The 16,015-nt window shown below is 54.0% G+C and overlaps 1 long non-coding RNA gene across 2 annotated transcripts in view; it reads left to right on the forward strand.

The window, feature by feature from the left end:
• Positions 1–14,857, forward strand: part of LOC132342026 (uncharacterized) — a 35,256-nt gene extending 20,399 nt beyond the window's left edge. The window contains exons 1-5 of one of the 2 annotated variants that reach the window (XR_009490369.1): positions 9,514–9,695; positions 11,150–11,270; positions 12,302–12,923; positions 13,287–13,404; positions 13,766–14,857. This is a non-coding gene — a long non-coding RNA (uncharacterized LOC132342026). Of the gene's footprint in view, positions 1–9,513; positions 9,696–11,149; positions 11,271–12,301; positions 12,924–13,286; positions 13,405–13,765 lie in introns of those variants that run through there. The other variant, XR_009490370.1, reaches the window with a different exon arrangement.
• The last annotated feature ends 1,158 nt before the right edge of the window (positions 14,858–16,015 follow it).

Below are 16,015 nucleotides of genomic sequence, written 5' to 3' on the forward strand. Positions count from 1 at the left end.
CTTTTTGCTCTTCTTTTCCCCTGTTCCTTCAAGAGTCGCTCAGCCTAGCCTCCCCTGTCAGCCTGCAGCAAATTTATCCACCGATTTCAGCACAAGGCTGGGACACCCAACTTGGTGACACAACTCCCCCAAGGTCAGCTTTATTCCCTGCTCTCTTGCCACGGCACAGGACTCAGTGCCAGAGCCTCTGGAGAAGCGTGGAGGGCAGGACTAAGGCAGCTTGTGCCAGTGCAGGATTTGAACTCAAGGCACCAGGAAGCACCAAGCCTGCTCAGAGCAGCCATCTCACACCTCTCTAAACCAGTGAGGGCTCTGTCCTTACCAGGCTCCTCGGGCTCCTGGGAACCGTTCCTGCAGCTCTCGGTGCCAGATGAAGCTTCCTCTGCTGCAGCTCTGTCCACAGGCTCCCCTCCTGAGGAATCGGGGGCAACACTGACATTGTCCTGAGCAGAAAAACAGAAAGAAAGGAACCCAAAGATCACTCACTATTTTCCTGGAAACACATCAGGGATACGATAACTCTCCTTCTCCACTCCCAAAGCACATGGAGCACAGAGGAGGAAACACTGCCCACCCGGTTCACATGAGGAGCCTTTTAAACTCAGGATTCAGGTGGCCAAGGTTAAACTGAAGCTCTTACAAAATGACCTCTGAGACAAAACATGCGCACAGCAAACCAGAAGACACCAAGTGAGGGGACGTGCCCTCACGCTCTGACCCTGGTTCATGCCAGAGCTGGGAGAAATCAGCCAGCAGAAAGCCAGGGGCTCTCCCTGCTGCCAGCAAGGACAGAGCTCGCTGCCAGCCCTGCCCAGGGCTGGGTGCTGCAAACCCCCACACAAAGCACACATTTCTGCCTGGGCGTCTCACCACCCCCAGCCAAGCGCTCACACAACCCAGCACGAGGTGGTGCTTTTTGGAGCCCTCTGCTGCTGCCCCATGGGTACGATCCAGGCAAACATTTATGCACCCAGGGCATTCCCAGGATCGCATTTGTGATCAGGGGCAAAAATCTGGACACTGGGACAGCGGGAAAAAATAACAACCCAAAAGACAGGAAAAGCCAGACAACCAAGTAGTGTTTCTATTCCAACGAGGAAGTAAATGTCCACAATGAAGCACCTGCAAATTACCTTTGGACACAAAGATATTCTCACTATGACCAGTTCCAGAACATTCATCTCTTCTGCGACCAACAGGACCCCTAAAGATTCTAAAGATGGTTCCGAGCCTGCAACGTTTTCCTATTATTACGGAATAAAATGCTTCTGAAAACTGCTAAGTCTGACTTGACAGAAGACAAAAGTGATGCCACTTGAAAAGAAGGCATTGGTAAATCCAAAAAAATCCCTCTCCCCACCTTGAGTTTGCCATGCTTCATAATCATAAATGTACTGCAGGCAATGGGTCAGCACATGAACAGAAAGAGAGACATTCTTTGGCCAACACGTATAATAATCTGCAAAAGGACAGAGAGCTGCAGCTCCAGCCCAGCCCCAGCCACGGCTCTGGGAGCACATACACGCATGGCAGGGCTCACACAGACACAGCTACAGCTGCAGTCCTGCCCTTGCTTGGCCTTGGCCTTCCCACCCAAAAGAGGCACAGCCCACACCTGCTGCTGGAACAGAGGAACCTCTGGCATGTCCCTCCCTGCACGGGACACTTGGCCTTCAGTGGCAATTCTCCAAACACTCTTCTCCTCTTTCCCAGCAAGAAAAACCTCTTTTTCATTTCTTCTTCATTCCCTCTCTCAGAAATCTTTCTTTCGCAAGAAGAATTAAATAACTAAATCATGATGAAATAAGTTCAATTAAAGAAGCCTTTGCTTCTCCGCCATGTAACCACGTTCGAAAGCTCTCAGTCCAGCCCCTTTTATCCCCATCCAATGCAATTACCTGAGCAGAGGGAGATCTTTCAGACAGGGACATCCTGATCTCCCGAATTGTCTTCTCCACGGCAAGGCCTAGATCTGCTGGCGACCATCCCTCCTGCCCAGGTGCGCTCTGTGCTGAGCTGCAGGCCGTCGATGCTGCACAAGCTGCACTGCCAGCTGGAGTGCTGGGCCCTGAAGTGCCCGGGGTGGCTGCAAGAATCCAAACGCGTTGGTCAGGCTCCACAATGTGGCTGGGGGACACAGAGCTCGAGTGCTGCCTTGGATCAAACATCACGGGAAGCAGCCAGGAAAACCAGGCAGAGAATCTTTTGGCCTCCTAGGTGCCCCTTCCCGGTAGGCTTGACAACTTCTGGCCGACAATGAGAGAGCCTTATGGAAAACTACTTCAAAGGGTCACTTTTCTAAACCTTTTGCAAAAGCCAGGCTACAAGTCTTTTCCTACCTCGTGGGTCGTAGGCTGGGGGCTGCTGCTCCCTGGGGAGCTGCCGGAAGCTGCAGGGCTGGATGCCGAGTACGCCGTGCTCGGCCGGAGGCAGCTGCTCCCCGTAGAGCTCCTGCAAGTGGCTGCGGGGCCCCTCCCGGCCGAGCGGCAGCGGCCGCTCCCCGTGGAGCCCGAGGAAATGGCAGGGCGGGATGCCGAGCACCTCCCGCTCGGCGGGCGGCGGCCGCTCCCCGTAGAGCTCCTGGAAGCGGCTCGGCCCCTCCCGCCGGGCCGGCCCCGGCCGCTCCCTGTGCAGCAGGTGGAAGCTGCAGGGCGGGCGCCGGACGAGCAGCGGCCGCTCCCCGGGGGGCTGCTGCAGGCGGCCGGGCCGGGGGCTGCGCAGCTCCCGCCCGTCCGGCAGCGTCCGCTCCCTGTGCAGCAGCAGGAAGCCGCTGGGCGGGCGCCCGGCCGGCAGCGGCGGCCGCTCCCTGGGCAGCGGCCTGAAGCGAGCGCGCCCGTGCCGCCCGTCCGGCAGCGGCCGCGCCCCGGGCAGCTGCTGGGAGCCGCAGGGCGGGCGCCGGCGGCCCTCCCGCCCCGCCGCCGGCCGCTGCCTGTTGGCCGCGCTCCGGCGCTTGATGCGCAGCAGGAGGTTGGGGCGGTCGCGGCGAAAGCAGGGGTTGCTGTAGTGAAGCCAGGCCCCGGCATCGCCCGGGGCAGCCGAGCCGAGCCAGCCCGGCACCTTGTGGAAGCCGTAGCGGTAGAGCTGCCGCACGAAGCTGCGGAACTGCGTGGCCCGGAAGGTGTGCGGCAGCGGGGCCCGCCCATCGCCACCGCCCCTCTGGGCGTCGCCCGAGCTGAGCAGCTCCCGCTCCAAGAGGGAGCGGTCGATGAGCAGCCCCGTGGCCCGGCTGTCCCAGCGCACGGAGCGGACGCGGGGACTGTTGGCCAGGCGCCAGAGCTTGGCGGGGAAGGTGCTGGCACGGAGCCCGGCGGGCAGCGGCAGCTCCGCCATGGCGTCGATCGCCGACTGTGGCCGCAACGCCCGCAGCGCAACGGCCGCGGCTGCGCCGGCGGCGCGCGGCCTGAGGGGGGCGCTGCGCTCGGGCCCCCGCGCGCCCAGCGCGGCCCCGGCGCGGGCCGGACTTGGCGGGGACGAGCGCGGCAGAGCCGGGGCTGCGGGCACAGCGCGGGCGGGGCGGCTCCGGGGCCGGCCGGGCTCGGCTCCGCAAACCCTCTCTTTCTCCGGCTGCAGTCATCCTGCTGCCTTTGCTTTGCAATGCAACCCCTAAGCACCAAGGCAAGGAAGATAAAATTGCCGCTTCCCAGCCCCTCTTGATGCCCGGGGTTATTCCTGCCCAGGTCCAAGACTTCTCATTTCCCTTCCTTCAACTCCATCAGATTCCCCTCAGGCCAATTCTTTAGCCTGGCGAAGTGCCTCTGGATGGCAGGAGCATTTGGGCTGTCAGCTGCTCCTGCCACTTTTGTGTTCTCTGCAGACTTGCTGAGGGTAAACTGCTCCTCCAGGCGGGCCATGAATGAAGACATTAAAGAGCATCTGCCCCAGCATCAGCCCCTGGGGGTCAGAGCACCCAGGACTTGCCTCCAGCTCTACTTTGTGCCACTGATGACAGCCCTCATCCATTTTCCAGCCTTCCTCGCTGGGCATTTTGGCAGTTTGTGTTTAAGGCTGCTGTAGGAGGCTGTCTCAAAGGCTTGGGTGAAGCTGGGGTAGACATCATCCATTGCTCCACCCATATCCATCAGTCTGGCTGTCCTGTCACGGGCATCGGGTAGGTTAACCATTACTCCCAATCAACTTCTCCATTTCTCTGGAATGGTTTCCAGGATTAGTTACTCCAGGGATGGAGGCAAGGCTGACTGACCTGTATTTTCCTGTCCTTCTTCCATCCTTGGAAGAAATCAGTCTATTAGAGCAATTCTGGCTGTTTCTAGCTAGGCAATTCCAGCACAAATAACCAGTAAGAAAAATCAAGCTCTGAATAGAGTCTATTAAATTCTTCTTCAAATGTCTTCTTCATAGAATATAATTATACCTATTTTTCCAAAGACACGTAACTTAGATTTTCTTTCTGGATTAGACTGAGATGATAGGAATTGAGAGCTTCCAGAATTTTGATATTTTTGTTGTCTCCAACTGTTTGGAAAACTGTTTGAACACGGTGAAGACGTAGTGCTTTTGAAAATGCCATTCTGAATTTTGTATGCTTGTCTTCCATATAAAAGTCTGTACAAGAATGTTAGGAAACCTGTAACAACATTTCCTTGCTTTCAAAATGAGGAAATGCCAGAGTTTGTTTGATCTTTGGTTTTTTATCTTGAGTTTCTGATTCCCATATTTTTATATGCATGTGTATCTTTTTTTACTATCATGGTGACATAGTCCGTTTTCCTGCAGATCCCAAAATCATCAGTGCTCAGAACAGCCGGTGGACAACTAATCAATATTCTTTATCACCTCTTTTATTTCATATTAAACTCAGACACCATTGATCTCTTGGGAATCCAGGACAATGCAGGGAAGATTCAGCTATCAAGCCCTGTGAATTCTCTCTTCTCTCCTTTTCCATTCCCCTTGTCCTTCATCTCTTGCCTGACCTCAGGGCCCTTTCCCCTCCTGTCAGCCCCTCTGTTTGCTGCACTGCAGTGAAGCTCTCAGCTGTGGGTTCCCCAGCGTGGCAGCTCCAGGCTGGGAGCAGCAGAAGCCAACTGTGGCTGAGAGCTCAGACACGCCCTGGGCCAGCTCGGCTTTCAGCTGCCAGGGCAGCACGGAGGGAAAGGGGGCAAGAGAGAGCTGAGGACGCTGCCAGAGCAGCCCTTGGGCAGTGCAGGGTGAGAGTGGCTTAAACTGCAGCTGAGCCCCACTGCGGGGGCACAGGAGGCTGCTCTGCCACGGCCGGGGCTGTGCCATCCATCCAGGCAGGAAGGCAGTGCCAGTGGGCTCTGATGGGGGAGAGCAGGCTCCACCCATACCAAAACTTGGTCAGTCCTGCTAAAACCTCCCTTTGTCCTTCTGTCTGAACATTGAGAGTGGTTTGCAAAACAGAATGGAGGTGACACGAGACAATCAATTGTAACCTGTAAACAAATTTCCACGGGTTTTTTGTTTGCGTGGGGGTTTTTGGTTTGCTGTGGTGTTTGAGTTGGGTTTGGAGGTTTTTGCATGTGTGTGAGGCTCATATGTGTCCTAAAGTTCTTGTGCATTCATGAGGCTGTGGAGTGGCCTCCACGGCGATCTCCTTGGCCATGCACAAGCCCAGAGAGCAGCACTGGCACCTCAGGCCAAGCACAAAGGAGCACAGGATGATCTGCAGGGTGCTCTGTAACTGGTATGGCACTTGGAGCTGTTGTCCAGTGTGTAAGAACGACATCCCCTCTTCTTCAGATTCTCCTGAAAATGCCCACTGTGGTTGTTTTGTATGATGCAGCTCTCTTAAGCCCCTATCACACTGTATCTGCAGGAGCATTCACACAGATGTTTGCTAAAACAATTCTGCTCCAGCTGAAAAGCACCAGGTACCCTGAGCAATAGCAGTAGGTAAATGGACATAGAGAGACTTCAGGAGCAGAACAGCATTAAATGCATGATGATTATGGAGATGTGAAAATACAGATCATCCTGTGCTCCTTTGTGCTCGGCCTGAGGTGCCAGTGCTGCTCTCTGGGCTTGTGCATGGCCAAGGAGATCCCCGTGGAGGCCACTCCACAGCCTCATGAATGCACAAGAACTTTAGGACACATATGAGCCTCACACACATGCAAAAAACTCCAAACCCAACTCAAACACCACAGCAAACCAAAAACCCCCACGCAAACAAAAAACCCGTGGAAATTTGTTTACAGGTTACAATTGATTGTCTCGTGTCACCTCCATTCTGTTTTGCAAACCACTCTCAATGTTCAGACAGAAGGACAAAGGGAAGTTTTAGCAGGACTGACCAAGTTTTGGTATGGGTGGAGCCTGCTCTCCCCCATCAGAGCCCACTGGCACTGCCTTCCTGCCTGGATGGATGGCACAGCCCCGGCCGTGGCAGAGCAGCCTCCTGTGCCCCCGCAGTGGGGCTCAGCTGCAGTTTAAGCCACTCTCACCCTGCACTGCCCAAGGGCTGCTCTGGCAGCGTCCTCAGCTCTCTCTTGCCCCCTTTCCCTCCGTGCTGCCCTGGCAGCTGAAAGCCGAGCTGGCCCAGGGCGTGTCTGAGCTCTCAGCCACAGTTGGCTTCTGCTGCTCCCAGCCTGGAGCTGCCACGCTGGGGAACCCACAGCTGAGAGCTTCACTGCAGTGCAGCAAACAGAGGGGCTGACAGGAGGGGAAAGGGCCCTGAGGTCAGGCAAGAGATGAAGGACAAGGGGAATGGAAAAGGAGAGAAGAGAGAATTCACAGGGCTTGATAGCTGAATCTTCCCTGCATTGTCCTGGATTCCCAAGAGATCAATGGTGTCTGAGTTTAATATGAAATAAAAGAGGTGATAAAGAATATTGATTAGTTGTCCACCGGCTGTTCTGAGCACTGATGATTTTGGGATCTGCAGGAAAACGGACTATGTCACCATGATAGTAAAAAAAGATACACATGCATATAAAAATATGGGAATCAGAAACTCAAGATAAAAAACCAAAGATCAAACAAACTCTGGCATTTCCTCATTTTGAAAGCAAGGAAATGTTGTTACAGGTTTCCTAACATTCTTGTACAGACTTTTATATGGAAGACAAGCATACAAAATTCAGAATGGCATTTTCAAAAGCACTACGTCTTCACCGTGTTCAAACAGTTTTCCAAACAGTTGGAGACAACAAAAATATCAAAATTCTGGAAGCTCTCAATTCCTATCATCTCAGTCTAATCCAGAAAGAAAATCTAAGTTACGTGTCTTTGGAAAAATAGGTATAATTATATTCTATGAAGAAGACATTTGAAGAAGAATTTAATAGACTCTATTCAGAGCTTGATTTTTCTTACTGGTTATTTGTGCTGGAATTGCCTAGCTAGAAACAGCCAGAATTGCTCTAATAGACTGATTTCTTCCAAGGATGGAAGAAGGACAGGAAAATACAGGTCAGTCAGCCTTGCCTCCATCCCTGGAGTAACTAATCCTGGAAACCATTCCAGAGAAATGGAGAAGTTGATTGGGAGTAATGGTTAACCTACCCGATGCCCGTGACAGGACAGCCAGACTGATGGATATGGGTGGAGCAATGGATGATGTCTACCCCAGCTTCACCCAAGCCTTTGAGACAGCCTCCTACAGCAGCCTTAAACACAAACTGCCAAAATGCCCAGCGAGGAAGGCTGGAAAATGGATGAGGGCTGTCATCAGTGGCACAAAGTAGAGCTGGAGGCAAGTCCTGGGTGCTCTGACCCCCAGGGGCTGATGCTGGGGCAGATGCTCTTTAATGTCTTCATTCATGGCCCGCCTGGAGGAGCAGTTTACCCTCAGCAAGTCTGCAGAGAACACAAAAGTGGCAGGAGCAGCTGACAGCCCAAATGCTCCTGCCATCCAGAGGCACTTCGCCAGGCTAAAGAATTGGCCTGAGGGGAATCTGATGGAGTTGAAGGAAGGGAAATGAGAAGTCTTGGACCTGGGCAGGAATAACCCCGGGCATCAAGAGGGGCTGGGAAGCGGCAATTTTATCTTCCTTGCCTTGGTGCTTTGGGGTTGCATTGCAAAGCAAAGGCAGCAGGATGACTGCAGCCGGAGAAAGAGAGGGTTTGCGGAGCCGAGCCCGGCCGGCCCCGGAGCCGCCCCGCCCGCGCTGTGCCCGCAGCCCCGGCTCTGCCGCGCTCGTCCCCGCCAAGTCCGGCCCGCGCCGGGGCCGCGCTGGGCGCGCGGGGGCCCGAGCGCAGCGCCCCCCTCAGGCCGCGCGCCGCCGGCGCAGCCGCGGCCGTTGCGCTGCGGGCGTTGCGGCCACAGTCGGCGATCGACGCCATGGCGGAGCTGCCGCTGCCCGCCGGGCTCCGTGCCAGCACCTTCCCCGCCAAGCTCTGGCGCCTGGCCAACAGTCCCCGCGTCCGCTCCGTGCGCTGGGACAGCCGGGCCACGGGGCTGCTCATCGACCGCTCCCTCTTGGAGCGGGAGCTGCTCAGCTCGGGCGACGCCCAGAGGGGCGGTGGCGATGGGCGGGCCCCGCTGCCGCACACCTTCCGGGCCACGCAGTTCCGCAGCTTCGTGCGGCAGCTCTACCGCTACGGCTTCCACAAGGTGCCGGGCTGGCTCGGCTCGGCTGCGCCGGGCGATGCCGGGGCCTGGCTTCACTACAGCAACCCCTGCTTTCGCCGCGACCGCCCCAACCTCCTGCTGCGCATCAAGCGCCGGAGCGCGGCCAACAGGCAGCGGCCGGCGGCGGGGCGGGAGGGCCGCCGGCGCCCGCCCTGCGGCTCCCAGCAGCTGCCCGGGGCGCGGCCGCTGCCGGACGGGCGGCACGGGCGCGCTCGCTTCAGGCCGCTGCCCAGGGAGCGGCCGCCGCTGCCGGCCGGGCGCCCGCCCAGCGGCTTCCTGCTGCTGCACAGGGAGCGGACGCTGCCGGACGGGCGGGAGCTGCGCAGCCCCCGGCCCGGCCGCCTGCAGCAGCCCCCCGGGGAGCGGCCGCTGCTCGTCCGGCGCCCGCCCTGCAGCTTCCACCTGCTGCACAGGGAGCGGCCGGGGCCGGCCCGGCGGGAGGGGCCGAGCCGCTTCCAGGAGCTCTACGGGGAGCGGCCGCCGCCCGCCGAGCGGGAGGTGCTCGGCATCCCGCCCTGCCATTTCCTCGGGCTCCACGGGGAGCGGCCGCTGCCGCTCGGCCGGGAGGGGCCCCGCAGCCACTTGCAGGAGCTCTACGGGGAGCAGCTGCCTCCGGCCGAGCACGGCGTACTCGGCATCCAGCCCTGCAGCTTCCGGCAGCTCCCCAGGGAGCAGCAGCCCCCAGCCTACGACCCACGAGGTAGGAAAAGACTTGTAGCCTGGCTTTTGCAAAAGGTTTAGAAAAGTGACCCTTTGAAGTAGTTTTCCATAAGGCTCTCTCATTGTCAGCCAGAAGTTGTCAAGCCTACCGGGAAGGGGCACCTAGGAGGCCAAAAGATTCTCTGCCTGGTTTTCCTGGCTGCTTCCCGTGATGTTTGATCCAAGGCAGCACTCGAGCTCTGTGTCCCCCAGCCACATTGTGGAGCCTGACCAACGCGTTTGGATTCTTGCAGCCACCCCGGGCACTTCAGGGCCCAGCACTCCAGCTGGCAGTGCAGCTTGTGCAGCATCGACGGCCTGCAGCTCAGCACAGAGCGCACCTGGGCAGGAGGGATGGTCGCCAGCAGATCTAGGCCTTGCCGTGGAGAAGACAATTCGGGAGATCAGGATGTCCCTGTCTGAAAGATCTCCCTCTGCTCAGGTAATTGCATTGGATGGGGAAAAAGGGGCTGGACTGAGAGCTTTCGAACGTGGTTACATGGCGGAGAAGCAAAGGCTTCTTTAATTGAACTTATTTCATCATGATTTAGTTATTTAATTCTTCTTGCGAAAGAAAGATTTCTGAGAGAGGGAATGAAGAAGAAATGAAAAAGAGGTTTTTCTTGCTGGGAAAGAGGAGAAGAGTGTTTGGAGAATTGCCACTGAAGGCCAAGTGTCCCGTGCAGGGAGGGACATGCCAGAGGTTCCTCTGTTCCAGCAGCAGGTGTGGGCTGTGCCTCTTTTGGGTGGGAAGGCCAAGGCCAAGCAAGGGCAGGACTGCAGCTGTAGCTGTGTCTGTGTGAGCCCTGCCATGCGTGTATGGGCTCCCAGAGCCGTGGCTGGGGCTGGGCTGGAGCTGCAGCTCTCTGTCCTTTTGCAGATTATTATACGTGTTGGCCAAAGAATGTCTCTCTTTCTGTTCATGTGCTGACCCATTGCCTGCAGTACATTTATGATTATGAAGCATGGCAAACTCAAGGTGGGGAGAGGGATTTTTTTGGATTTACCAATGCCTTCTTTTCAAGTGGCATCACTTTTGTCTTCTGTCAAGTCAGACTTAGCAGTTTTCAGAAGCATTTTATTCCGTAATAATAGGAAAACGTTGCAGGCTCGGAACCATCTTTAGAATCTTTAGGGGTCCTGTTGGTCGCAGAAGAGATGAATGTTCTGGAACTGGTCATAGTGAGAATATCTTTGTGTCCAAAGGTAATTTGCAGGTGCTTCATTGTGGACATTTACTTCCTCGTTGGAATAGAAACACTACTTGGTTGTCTGGCTTTTCCTGTCTTTTGGGTTGTTATTTTTTCCCGCTGTCCCAGTGTCCAGATTTTTGCCCCTGATCACAAATGCGATCCTGGGAATGCCCTGGGTGCATAAATGTTTGCCTGGATCGTACCCATGGGGCAGCAGCAGAGGGCTCCAAAAAGCACCACCTCGTGCTGGGTTGTGTGAGCGCTTGGCTGGGGGTGGTGAGACGCCCAGGCAGAAATGTGTGCTTTGTGTGGGGGTTTGCAGCACCCAGCCCTGGGCAGGGCTGGCAGCGAGCTCTGTCCTTGCTGGCAGCAGGGAGAGCCCCTGGCTTTCTGCTGGCTGATTTCTCCCAGCTCTGGCATGAACCAGGGTCAGAGCGTGAGGGCACGTCCCCTCACTTGGTGTCTTCTGGTTTGCTGTGCGCATGTTTTGTCTCAGAGGTCATTTTGTAAGAGCTTCAGTTTAACCTTGGCCACCTGAATCCTGAGTTTAAAAGGCTCCTCATGTGAACCGGGTGGGCAGTGTTTCCTCCTCTGTGCTCCATGTGCTTTGGGAGTGGAGAAGGAGAGTTATCGTATCCCTGATGTGTTTCCAGGAAAATAGTGAGTGATCTTTGGGTTCCTTTCTTTCTGTTTTTCTGCTCAGGACAATGTCAGTGTTGCCCCCGATTCCTCAGGAGGGGAGCCTGTGGACAGAGCTGCAGCAGAGGAAGCTTCATCTGGCACCGAGAGCTGCAGGAACGGTTCCCAGGAGCCCGAGGAGCCTGGTAAGGACAGAGCCCTCACTGGTTTAGAGAGGTGTGAGATGGCTGCTCTGAGCAGGCTTGGTGCTTCCTGCTGCCTTGAGTTCAAATCCTGCACTGGCACAAGCTGCCTTAGTCCTGCCCTCCACGCTTCTCCAGAGGCTCTGGCACTGAGTCCTGTGCCGTGGCAAGAGAGCAGGGAATAAAGCTGACCTTGGGGGAGTTGTGTCACCAAGTTGGGTGTCCCAGCCTTGTGCTGAAATCGGTGGATAAATTTGCTGCAGGCTGGCAGGGGAGGCTAGGCTGAGCGACTCTTGAAGGAACAGGGGAAAAGAAGAGCAAAAAGTCAGGCTAGAAGTCCAGATCACTGACTCAATGTAGTACCAGTCTGCTGGTATTGGTGCTGACCCACCAGAAAAACAAGGAGCAGAACATCAGAGGCCAGCCAAGTGAAACATCACAGTCAGTCCAGTATCAGAATGGAAAGCTGGAATGAGCCCTGATTAGGGAGACCTAAGAGGAGAGAGGGAGCGCTTTGGATCCATTCCTTAGCCAAGCTGGTGCAGCCTGCAGGCCTCGTAGGGAGCTCTGTCCCTCGCAGCCCTTCCTGCCAGAGCCGATGGTCGAGTTGGAGCAGCTGCTGCTCGCTGCAGGGGGCAGTTGGTAGATGGCCCTGGTAATGGAGCTGGTTCATGACTCAGCTCCCAGCAGCCCTCAGCTTCAGGCATTTCAGTGAGGACTGAGGTCTGTCTGTCAGCACAGAGAAAGAACAAGGCTGGGCTTCTTTGTGGCTCCTGGGGCTGTGTGTGTTTCAAGCTCTCGTGGGTGCCCTTTGCACTGCGAGTGCTGAGACTTTATTGAGATCCTTCAGTGTTTTGAAACACGCTTTTGAACACTTGGAATGGTCCCTGTTCTTTTAAGGGCAGGCTTCAAATTGCCAAGTGAGAGTCTGCCTTTCAGGCCATCTTTGACAGTCCCTGGTAGAAGGGCAATTGCTGTCCAGGGGAAAGGTGCACAAGGGCCAATATTGACTGAGCGTTCCCTTGGCTTCCCAGATGCCATCTGACCAACATCTCCAGGAGGGCTGCCCTGCCTGGCAGGAGGAGACAGAGGAGAGCCCGTGACCATCGGGCAGGTAGAATTCCTCTGTTTGTAAATATGTTTATAGATTCCTATGGTTTTATTTATCAAAGGGTATAGTTCTATTTACAGATTAGAGTGTTCTTTTTATATAAGCATATATTGATAGATCTGTAGAGTTAAATGGGGATATGTATTCAGTTAGCGAAGTGATAGATTTTATTATAAATTTACACTTACAGATTTTCAGAGTTTAATTTTTTTTTTGTGTAGAGTCCAGAAAAAATATATAGATGAAGTTATATTTATAAATGCGTACAGTTGCATAGTAAGAGGAATATGAGTGTTTAGATGTATAGATTGATGGATAGATTGCTGTTTGTGTAGGCCTAGGCTGCATTTTTAGCTCTTTGCCCCCTCGGCTGCCTTTCTCACCTCTTGCTTTTCCCCCTGTGCCCCCTGTGTCCCCTCTCCCTGTGCTGGGTCCGAGCTGGCGGCCAGCCAGCCGGAGCAGCACTTCCAGCCCCGGCTGTCCCTGGAGCGGTGGGAGCTGCCGCTGGCCCCAGGCACTGTCCCCTGAGGAGCTGCTGAAGGACGGTGAGCCAGAGGGGGCTGAGGGGGCTGAGGGGGCGGTGGCGCTGAAGGGACGGGGAGCCTGAGCTGCTGCTGGGGCTGGTGGCTGTGGGGCAGCTGAGGCCAATGGTGGCAATGAGGTGACAGGGAAGTGGCACAGGTTGAGGGGCTGGCAGGTCTAAGGGGGATGGGATGGGATGGGTCAGAAAGGGACTGAGGGGATGAGAGGACAGTGAGGGCCTGAAGAAACTGAAGGGGGCTGGGGGTTCAGTGAGAGCAGGGCGGGGCTGAGGGGATTGATGGAGCCAGCAGGGAGCACAGAGGGCTCCAGGACTGCAGCTCTGCCAGGCCTCGGAACCAATTGCAAAGCCTCCACTTTTGCCCCAGCTGCAAGGAAGACCTCGAAGACAGCCGGAGACTGATGGGAGCCAGCAGGGAGAATCTGAAGGGCAGCAGCAGGAGCAGGGAACGGGGACCTGCTGCTGCCAGCCTGGAGAGAGATCGGGTGAGGCCACAGGCCCGGGCAGGCAGGGTGGGGCTGAGGGCGGCGTGGGCTGTGGCAGGAGCAGGAGCGGGCCCTGCCCGTGCTGGGGCCGCTCAGCGCAGCTGCCCCGGCCGGCACAGGGGCTGTCCTTGGGCAAGGCAGCTGTGCCAGCAGGGCCCGGCAGCTGTGCCGCCTGTGCCGGGCTGCCGGGGCTGCGGGACGGTCCCGCCGCGGCTGCGCTCACCACAGCCTGGCCCGCTCGCCTGCTTTTTCTTTCCAGCCCTCCTGGGGAGGCTCTGAGATTTCCTCTTCCCTGAGGGAAGTGCAGCTGCTGCCAAGGGAAACGTCCCCGTACTCACTCAGTGTTCCCTTTGCTTGCCAGATGTCCCATCTGCTGTCCCTGTCCAGGAGAGCTGCTCTGCACGGGAGGAGTAGACCGAGGGAGAGAGGCTTTGAAGATGAGGCAGCTGGGATCCTTCTCCTTCATCTGCTGTTTGAAGATATACAGACTTGCATGCAGTCATTGATATTTACATCGATATTTTCATATGTAGCTTGCTATTTGTATGGTATATTTCTATACGTATGTTGTTATATTTATTAATGTACTCTGTATATATGTACGTATATGTATATATGTACGTATAGATATATACATACAGGTTTGCAGTTACGTGTTTGTGTAATTATGTATCTAGTTTTTTATGTACGTTGTAATATCTGTGTTCAGTTATTTTTCCGTATGCGTTCAGTTTTGTAGGTGTTTATATTTTTTTTGATGTAGTTTTCAGTATATGTCTTTTTAAATTAGTGTATTGGTATTTCTATTAGTAGATACGCCTATTTTTATATTTTTTATGTATATTGACCTATTTCTATTAAATGTTACGCATGTCTCCAGATGTATAGCTGTATATTTTTATGGATGCAGTTGGATTGCTGTTTAGATTGCTACAGCAATATTTGTATATTTTTAGATAGTTGTATATTTTTAGATAATATCTATTTTTATATATATTGTATATAAACTTTAATATTTAATCTATTTACATCTGTATATTTTTATAGTTATATATGTATTTTTAATATGTGCATATATGTATGTATTTAATTATTTTTAAAGATGTATAGAGGGTATAGTTGCTTAACTCTATCTAGTGAATTCTTAGTTTAAGGCTATTTTGAGATAGAATGCTTCTTTTTGTATTTCTATAAGGGGTCTACGTTTGTAGTAATATGTAATAAATTAAGTTGTTAAACGCCTAATTGATCTTTGTGTATAGTGAGTTGTGTATAGTAGAGGCTAGCAATAAATCAAGTTTGGTTAAGTGAACTTGGTATTTGTATATTTTTACATAGACTGGTTGTAATAATCTAATAAATTGCTGGGTTTACCTTAAATTGAGATCTGTTGAGTTCTGTATTGTCAGCATGGGTGTAGCAGTTTGTAATAAATGACATTTTTCAGCTAAAATTGATTCTGGTGGATTTGAGGATCAGCAGTGCGGCTGTGGCAATCTGCAGGAAATGCCATTTGTCAGCTGCGACGGCTGTTGTGTGATTTGTGCTACCCAAAGCCATGAGCAGATGGAAATGCTGGAGGATTTTGGCCATGGAAATCTCCGGCCATGGCCAGCACATGCCCCACCTGCACTCAGGCTGGGCAAGGGAAGGGCAGATTTGGGCTGGCAGCAGAGCCACGCCTTGGCTCAGAACTCGCTGCAGAGGCCTGCTGAGAAAACTCCGGGACTCCACTGAGAGCAGAACTCCAAGCAGGAGCAACCCTGTCAGGAGCAATCATTCACAAGGAAAAAAAGAGAGAAAATGTGGCCGAGCAGATGTGGGGATACTCTGTGAGTCTGATGAAATGCTCTGAATCACCACTGCCTCGTCACGTCTTCCGCAAAAATATTTTGTTAAAAACTGAACACCTCCCATGGAATACAGATTGCACTTTCCCCTTCCCTTGCTGTGTGACTGGAGACACTCTCTCCTTATCACTGAGAATTTTTGCCCTTCCGCACCTCCCATTAAATCAAGATGATTTACTACCTCTTGGCACCATAAATGAAAACAGCCCTGCCCTCGTGGCAGTGTTTGCAAAGCCTTCCCTCCTCCTGTCCCCACGTCTCACGGAACCCTCCCCTGCTGTTGTCCAAACTGTGCCTGAGGTGAGTGAGGGCTCCAGGAGCTCAGGAGGGTGCCAGAGCACCGCCCGTGGGAAGGTTTTGCAAGGCTTCCTAAGCACCAGTAAACTCTGGGTTTGCCAATCTTCCCCTGGAATACTGTCCTGCTCAAGAATGATCTTGGAGGGCACTGTGCCTCCAGCTCACTCAAAGTTTGTTTTCTTCAAGGCTTGAATAGAGGAAAATGAAAATTGTCATTTTTAGAGTGAAATTTGGGGGATGGTGCAGCTGGGTTTGCTCCATTATTCCCTGTGGAAATTAGGGAAAAGCTTTACATTCCCAGTAGAAGCTGACTACCGGCCCACACTGACCTGAATGGGGCCCAGGTGGGCTTGCTGCACGCTGGTCCAAGGGAAAAGCTGGAACAAAGTCCCCTTTTACTGCAGATGGAGTCTGCACTGTTGTCTCCAGGGCTGTCTGTGGTAAGACACGGCAATCCAGCCAGA

Source organism: Haemorhous mexicanus, chromosome Z (genome assembly GCF_027477595.1).
Source record: "Haemorhous mexicanus isolate bHaeMex1 chromosome Z, bHaeMex1.pri, whole genome shotgun sequence".
NCBI classification, from domain to species: domain Eukaryota; kingdom Metazoa; phylum Chordata; class Aves; order Passeriformes; family Fringillidae; genus Haemorhous; species Haemorhous mexicanus.